The sequence below is a fragment of the Tamandua tetradactyla genome, chromosome 15 (genome assembly GCF_023851605.1).
Source record: "Tamandua tetradactyla isolate mTamTet1 chromosome 15, mTamTet1.pri, whole genome shotgun sequence".
NCBI lineage: Eukaryota > Metazoa > Chordata > Mammalia > Pilosa > Myrmecophagidae > Tamandua > Tamandua tetradactyla.
In genome coordinates, this window is record NC_135341.1 from 65,316,747 (window position 1) to 65,324,858 (window position 8,112).

At 38.9% G+C, this 8,112-nt stretch overlaps 1 pseudogene; it reads left to right on the forward strand.

Moving 5' to 3' along the window:
* The first annotated feature begins 1,328 nt into the window (after positions 1–1,328).
* On the forward strand, positions 1,329–4,302 carry LOC143658022 (serine/threonine-protein kinase PAK 1 pseudogene; annotated as a pseudogene).
* The last annotated feature ends 3,810 nt before the right edge of the window (positions 4,303–8,112 follow it).

Sequence of the window (8,112 nt, forward strand, 5' to 3'; positions counted from 1 at the left end):
GGGTTATGTGCCACAGGAAAACATGACCTTAATCTTAATCCATTCCTGTGGGTGTGAAGCCTTTTGCTGAGGTTACTTCACTTAAGGTGTGGTACACCTGAATCAAATTGGGTCTTAACCTATTACTGGAGGTCTTGTAGAGAAAGCCACAGAGGGAAAAAACCATAGAGAGCAGCCAGAACCTGGAAGTCAAAGAAACTCAGTAGATATATGAGAAGAGGCTGCCATGTTCACTGTCACATGACGGAAATGCCAAGGACCGCAATTCCCAGCAGCGAGCTCCCGGAGGCCAGTCTTCAGGGAAGAAACATCACCTTGCTGACACCCTTGATTCTGGACCTCTCATAACCTCAAACTGTGAGTCATTAAATTCCCACTGTTTAAGCCAACCCATTGTATGGCATTTGTTTTAGCTGCTAGGAAACTAAAAGTTGCTTTAAAGACTATAACCTGAAGAAATAGTCCCAGCTGTGTAAAAAACTATAAATAAAAGAGACTTATTAAAGCATTGTTCATAATAAGGAAAAAATTGGACCAACTATATGCCTTGATGGTAGGGGATTAATAAAATAAATTGTGGTATAGCCTTACGATAAAATACCCTACAATCAATATAAATAAAGCTCTATAAGAATATTCAGTGACATGAAGGAATCTTCACAAGCTGTTCTGAAGGTAAAAAGGCACGCTATAAAGAATTAAGAATACTATGATTACTCAGTTTTAAAGATATGTATATATGCATATGAAAAAGAGTAAAGAATATAAACTCAAAGGTTAGCTTTGGCTAATTTTGAATGTTAAGCTTTTGGGTGTTTTTTTTCTCTTTGGTGTTTTTCTGTGTTTCCAAAAATATCTACCATAAACATTTTCTGTAGTTTTAATAGTGAAAAACAAGAAATTTTGAAAATTATTTAGAGCTGCCAAATTTTAGCTCTCATTTAATATTAATCCTACAGTAAGCTTGGGTTGAAACTATATCTATAGTCTATATGTAAAGACATATAGTCTTATGTCTTTACTTCGCTGGGCTCTATTTTCACTATCTACATTTTCTTTCTAAGAGGTAGGTGGCATTTTAATTTGTGAGACACATGTGGAGCAAATCATTTCAGGATATGGAAATGTGGCTTCATGAGAAGAAATTGGTTAAGTTCAGAGAGAGTTTTCTAGTCTTCTTTAAAATAAATTGTGTTGTCCCCAGTGTCGCCGGGCTGCAGGAGCAGGAGGAGCCAAATCCAGTAGAGCTAGCATGGCAGTAGCTGCTGCTGGTGATGCCGATGCCAAATAAACGGCCTAAACATTCAGTATAGACCTAAGGCCCTCCAGTGAAAAACAACAGTACTGTGATTGGAGCTGGCGGCAAAAATGCTGGAACTCTAAACCATGGTTCCAAACCTCTGCCTCCAAACCCACAGGAGAAGTAAAAGAAGGACTGATTTTACCAATTCATCTCACCCAGAGATAAAACAAATAAAAAGGAGAAAGAGCGGCCAGAGAATCTGGCAGAGTGGTGGTATTCTCAGTACGCGAAATGGGAGATGTAGCCACAAACTGGGGTTAGAGTAATAGGAAGTGGTTCAATCCCAGAACTTGTGTGCACAAATTTTGTGTGCTCTGGGCATGGAGCAACTGGAGGAGGGTAACATCATCATCTTTATCTTCTGAAACTGGTAGGACTGCAGGTGCCACATTCAAAATGTTCGAAGAATAATAATCCTCAGCTGATTTACCTGCGAAGTTCATGTTGGAGGTTTTCTTTCAGTTGTAAAATTCCAGCACCTCCAGAACAGCCTGAGGACTTTTCTTCTGCTCTGACTTGGGGTTAGTAGGTGTCTGAAGCAAATAGACCCACTGTTCTGGCATTCCCATGAACTCCCCTCTGACAGCATCAAAGCTAACATAAATTGTGTGCTCAAAATCTGAAGGGAGAGAGATCATTTAAGTCTGTGTTTACAACTTTGCATTGTTGAATGCTTTTGGGAAAAAAAGGTTTTCATTCTTTTTTAATGGCTCCTTAATTACTTTCTGTAGTATTCTGCCATGATGGCAGAAACTTGAGAATGTAATTAAGAAATTCTCAAGCACAGCAGGAGTTTTTTTTTCTGGAAAAGAGTACCTTAAACATGAAACTCTGTGATCAGGAGAAACGGGAGCTAGAAGGCAACCTCTAAATCTTGACATCGGGGGTGAAGGGCTAATAAATACCACATCCCCTCAAATCTATAATAATTTTAGTGAAAAATATTTATCATTTTATCATTAACTTATTATTTGATGTAGCTATTGCATCTGTGATTTCCATATTATATTTTTTCCCTTAGATAGTTGAGTTTTTCTCACTTTATTTTCCAAAGTCTACTTGTACCAGCTTAGGGAATCCAAGAGGCAAAATTGAATAGCCCTGCTGAATTGGGAGATTTAAGCTGACCAATGCAGAGATTAGAGTTAGGAGCCCATCTTTACCAGTAGACTGAGAGATTGTGTAGTTTGTGAATACTCAAGTCCCTGTGTATACCCTACCCTTGTTAGTATGAATGTGGTTCTCCATTGAAATTTACTGGGACTGGAGTCTTGCCCTAAATCCCAGCCATTAACAACTTTTTTTTTGGCTGAGACTTGTACCCCGTTCTCCATGTTCCCTGCTATTGTATGCAATCCTTCCCCAAACCAACTGGCCTGGCACAGATCTATGGTGGCAACCCCCTTGATGTCCTGTTTCACCAATGAGTGAAAATGCTGCTGCGGACTCCCTGGCTATCCAAATCAACCAGATCAAATCCACATTCACTCTTCTTTGTGGAAGCTGTAGTGTGAACATTCAAGACAGACCCGAGGCCCTCCAATGAGAAACACTAACACTATGATTGGAGCTGGCAGCAAAGATGCTGGAACTCTAAACCATGATTCCAAACCTCTGCCTCCAAACCCACAGGAGAAGTAGAAGGAGGACTGATTTTTACCAATTCATCTCATCCGGAGATAAAACAAATAAAGAGGAGAAGGAACGGCCAGAGATTTGAGCACACAATTCATGTTGGTTTTGATGCTGTCAGAGGGGAGTTCATGGGAATGCCAGAACAGTGGGTCCATTTGCTTCAGTCACCAACTATCCCTAAGTCAGAGCAGAAGAAAAGTCCCCAGGCTGTTCTGGAGGTGCTGGAATTTTACAACTGAAAGAAATCCTCCAACATGAGCTTCACAGGTAAATCAGCTGAGGATTATTATTCTTTGAATATTTTGAATGTGGCACCTGCAGTGCTACCAGTTTCAGAAGATAAAGATGATGATGTTGTGTTCCTCCAGTGATTGCTCCATGCCCAGAGCACACAAAATTTGTGCACACAAGTTCTGGGATTGAACCACTTCCTATTACTCTAACCCCAGTTTGTGGCTACATCTCCCATTTCATGTACTGAGAATAACACCACTCTGCCAGATTCTCTGATCCAGAACGCTGAGAAACAGAAGCAGAAGCCTAAAATATCTGATGAGGAGATTTGAGAAATTATGGAGCATAGTGAGTGTGGGTCGTCCTAAGAAGAAATATACACGGTTTGAGAAGATTGGATAAGGCACTTCAGGTCCCGTATACACTGCAATATATGTGGCCACAAGACAGGAGGTGGTCGTTAGGCAGATGAACCTTCAGCAGCAGCTGAAGGAAGAACTGATTATTAATGAGATTATGGTTATGAGGGAAAACAAGAACCCAAATACTGTGAACTCCTTGGACGACTATCTCGTGGGAGATGAGCTGGGGGTTGTCATGGAATACTTGGCAGGAGGCTCCTTGACAGACGTGGTGACAGACACCGGCACGGATGAAGGCCAGGTGGCAGCCATGTGCCCTGAGTGCCTGCAGGTCCTGGAGTTTCTACATTCGAATCAGGTCACTCACTGAGACATCAAGAGTGACCACATCCTATTGGGAATGGGTGGCTCTGTCAAGCTAACTGATTTTGGATTCTGTGCCTGAATCACCCCAGAGCAGAGCAGATGGAGTGCCATGGTGGGAACCCTATTCTGGTGGACACTAGAGGCTGTAACAGGGAAGGCCTGTGGGCCTAAGGTTGACATCTGGTCCCTGGGCATCATGGTCATTGAAATGTTTGAAGGGGGCCCCTGTACCTCAATGAAAACCTTTTGAGAGTCTTGGACCTCACTGCCACCAATGGGACCCCAGAACTTCAGAACCCAGAGAAGCAGTCAGCTATTTTCTGGGAATTTTTGAACTGCTGTCTTGAGATTGATGTGGAGAAGAGAGGTTCAGCTAAAGAACTGCCACAGCTCAGTTCCTGAAGATTGCCAAATGCCTCTCCAACCTTACTCCACTGATTGCTGAAGCAAAGGAGGCAGCCAAGAACAATCACCAATGTTGCACTCGCTCCAGCCTCATTGTGCCAGGCCCTCTGTGTAATAAATGTTCAGTTCAGAATCCCCCCTCAAAAAAGCAATAAATAAAAATAAAATAAATTGTGTTAAATTATGATACATGTAATAGAGGTTAAATAAATCTGAGTACCTTTTACCTTATTTAGAAGTGGAATCAGATTGAGTTCACAATCTCTGGGATAAATTAAAGTCACAGTTTTACTTCCTTTGGAAGCCACAAGGGGAAATGGATTATTTATAGAAAATTTTATATCATAAAGTAGAAAGTTTGGTAGCTAAATAACATTTTAGATAAAGCCTGCACATTTAGATGGGCAAATAAATAGATACTATTAGAGACATTTTTATTATACAAAGCTCATATTTCATTTATTTCAAACATATTTATAACCCTAAGAAAAAAATTGCTGGATTGAAACATTCATAAAATGGCAAACAAACAAATACCCTTGGGCAAAGAGTCTACCCACATAAATTGATTTCTAAATAAAGATTCAATTTAGATTTAGAAGTCTTATATGCATCCGGAGGTATCTGTTACATCTGTAATTTCCTCGTAGGTTTTTGATTCTGCTGTCATCAACTATTTACTAGTTGCTTTCACAAGGAAGAAGCAAAGCTTTCAATTAGCACAATTTTTAAATGAACATGTGTTGGAAATCATTGCCATTATATATTGCCTCTCTTATTTTGATCTGGTCTTTTCTTTATCAGCCTTTCTGCTTTCACTATTTAAGATCACCCAGTAAGCTTTAGGGTTTTTTTTTGCATGGGCAGGCCCTGGGAATCAAACCTGGGACTCCAGCAAACGCAGGTGAGAACTCTGCCTTTAAACCCATGCTTTAGGTTTTCATACTCCTGAGATAAAGTGAAAATTTTGGAAAAATCCTTTTCCCCTCTATTTAATAGGACATAGGATAGGCTCAGGTGTTGGCTATATGAAAATTAAACAGCACACATGGCTTATCAAATATTATTTTACATTGTATCGTTAACCCCACTGTACTACTGACAGCACCTGATAAAATAGCATCATATGTGAGCTCCCCAACTTTTCTTCTCTCCTCTCTGTACATATCTGAGGCTAATTCACATGATCATCTTCTTTGAAGCAGCACTGTACTCATGTGAGGCATGTCTTCTACTTTATTCCTCTGAATTTATCGGGAACAACAATGATACTTTGATGGACATTTATGCTATTTTTTTCTTTGATGCCAGCCCTGGAATAGTAGGATTAAAATTCTTGTTACTTATAGTCATGATTTCCAATTTATTAGCATACTCTGCAGCTGTCCTTTTGTTTGGCTGACTCTAAGCTCTGCATGAACTTGGTTCCTTTGCTGGCTTCCACAAGAAATCCAATCGCACCTAACATATCTTGGGTTTTGCAGTTTAATGGAAGATGGACATGGTTTTGGACAGAAGTCAATTACAAGGTATTTCGTTTGGAAAATTCTCATCACGTTTTTCTCCTCCTGAGTCTTTATTATGCTTGTCTCATTGCCAATCAAGGGTCCTGCTCTGGCCCTTTACCCATCTCAGCTACCCTGACTTCTTTTTCCATACCCGGCCCAATTGATGTCACTTAGCAGACAGTGAACTACCTCCGTAGCCAATGAACTTGAAAACTGCATTTGTCTGTCCATGCCTGGAAGAGTGACCAGCATAATATAGTGAGCGCTCAGCAAGTATTTGAGGAATAAATAAGTGATCAAAAAGTACCATTAATTATCAAGATTTGCTCTTTTTACTTTGCAAGGGTGTAAACAATTTATTCTCTGACTTGCTTTCTTTGTTTAGCCCCCTTTCCAGGGTTTATGTTTCTAGAAGTGCGATGGAAAAGTATAGCAATTAAAATTTAAATAGCAAATCTATCATTTTAATTTTGGGGGGATTTCATTCATTCATTCAGGTAATATTTTTTGAGTGCTTACTATGTACCAGGCACAAAACAAACAAGTTACTTGCTCTGGTGGAGTTTAATCTCCAATTGGTATAGAGAGAAAATAAAGAACATGAAAAAAATATCACATGGAATAAGGGAGAAGAGAAAATTTACATGGATTGGATGGTCAGAAAAGACCAGAGATGACCTTGAAGCTGAGAGCAAAAAGGTACAAGGTCATGCTGTGATGAGGAGAAAGAGCATCCCAGGTAGAGGGTAGGGCTGATGCAACCACCTGGAAGCTGGAACAAATGGAGACAGTTTTAGGAACAAACTGAAACATAATGGTTAAGAGAAGAGCTGCACAAAGTTGAGGCCAGAGAGGTGAATTAAAGCCAGTTTGTGTCTAGTTTTATATCCTGGGCAAAGAATTTGGAGTTTATTTCACATAAAATTGGTAAGTTGGTCTTAAAATATTTGGACATTATCTGAGTCTTTTACCTCACATTGCTGTTATTGGCTTGGTCAGAGAAATAGTCAAGCATCTTCCCATTTTCACTGCTGCTTCCCCCTTTCTAGGTTTATCGTTCTGCATGAGATCACTGAGAAGTAGGGAATTATTATTGCTCAAGGATATTACTGTTTTCTTCAATGCTCTGATGTAAAAAAAAAAAAAGTCCTAGAAAATAGCCAAGTATGCAGTTTTTGCTTCACTGCTTTTAATTACTTCTTACACCATCAGCTCCTCTTGGGGACCCCTTACCTCCTGGAGGGTCTTTCATCATATAAAAGAAAAGATAGTCTGCTTAATTGTTTTCTTTTTGCTTGGATAGGTCTTCCTGATATTAGAAATTGTTGGACGTTTTAAGTTATCTTCACAAAGTTTCCCAACTTGATATTAAAAAATTTAGTTTATAACTCTGTGTTCTACATACCTTTACCTTTAATTCTTCCTAATTATTGTTCTAAAAGATTGCCTACTGTGTTCTTTTTCAATGAATCTCAATATATAGTTTTGTAACATTATCATAGTTTGATACTTAGTGCTATTTCCAGAAAATTTTTCAGAGCTCTTATGGGAGGCATGTTTATTTTGAAGGGCTATAATGTGTTTTCCTTTTGTCTTATATTTGTATAAAAGCTTGCAATTCCAATAGCCATATTCTGGCAGAATCATAGGATAGGTGTGTGTGTGTTTTTTTAATAAGAAACTACAAAACAGCTTTCCAAAGTAGGATCATTTTTCACTTCCATCAGAAATATCTGAGCGTTCCAATAATTTTACATCCTTATTTAAGGACAGGTTAAAAAAGGAGTCATGCTTTAGGTAATTAAAGCTATTCCTGCACTGTGCCAGTGTGTTGATTCATAAGATTTTAAGTAGTCATGATTATTATTTTTTCTTAAAAATCATTCTTTATTTTTACTCATTTAAATGATATAGACAGAAACTAACAATGGAGATATGTCTAGGGTTATATGAAGTGTTGCAAAAAAGGCTCTTTCTCTGTGGCTCAGCAGCATCTTAATGACTCCTTCCAAATGGGAAGGGAAGAATCAAATTTATGTTCGGTATTCTGTGATTTTTTTTGGCATTCTGTCATGCATAAAAATGAGGTTGGAAGATTTACATCACCTGCTTTTATAGATGAGGAAAATAAAACCCAGAGAAGAAAGTGAATTTGTTAAGGTCATTCATTCATCTGGTTAGTCAGCAGAACCAAGGCTAGAATCAAGTCTTGACCCCTCTATTTAGTGCTAGTCTTGCTTTTGCTTAAGAATAGCCCTGATTAGTTCTCTTCATTAGCCTGAATGGTTTCTTCATTGTT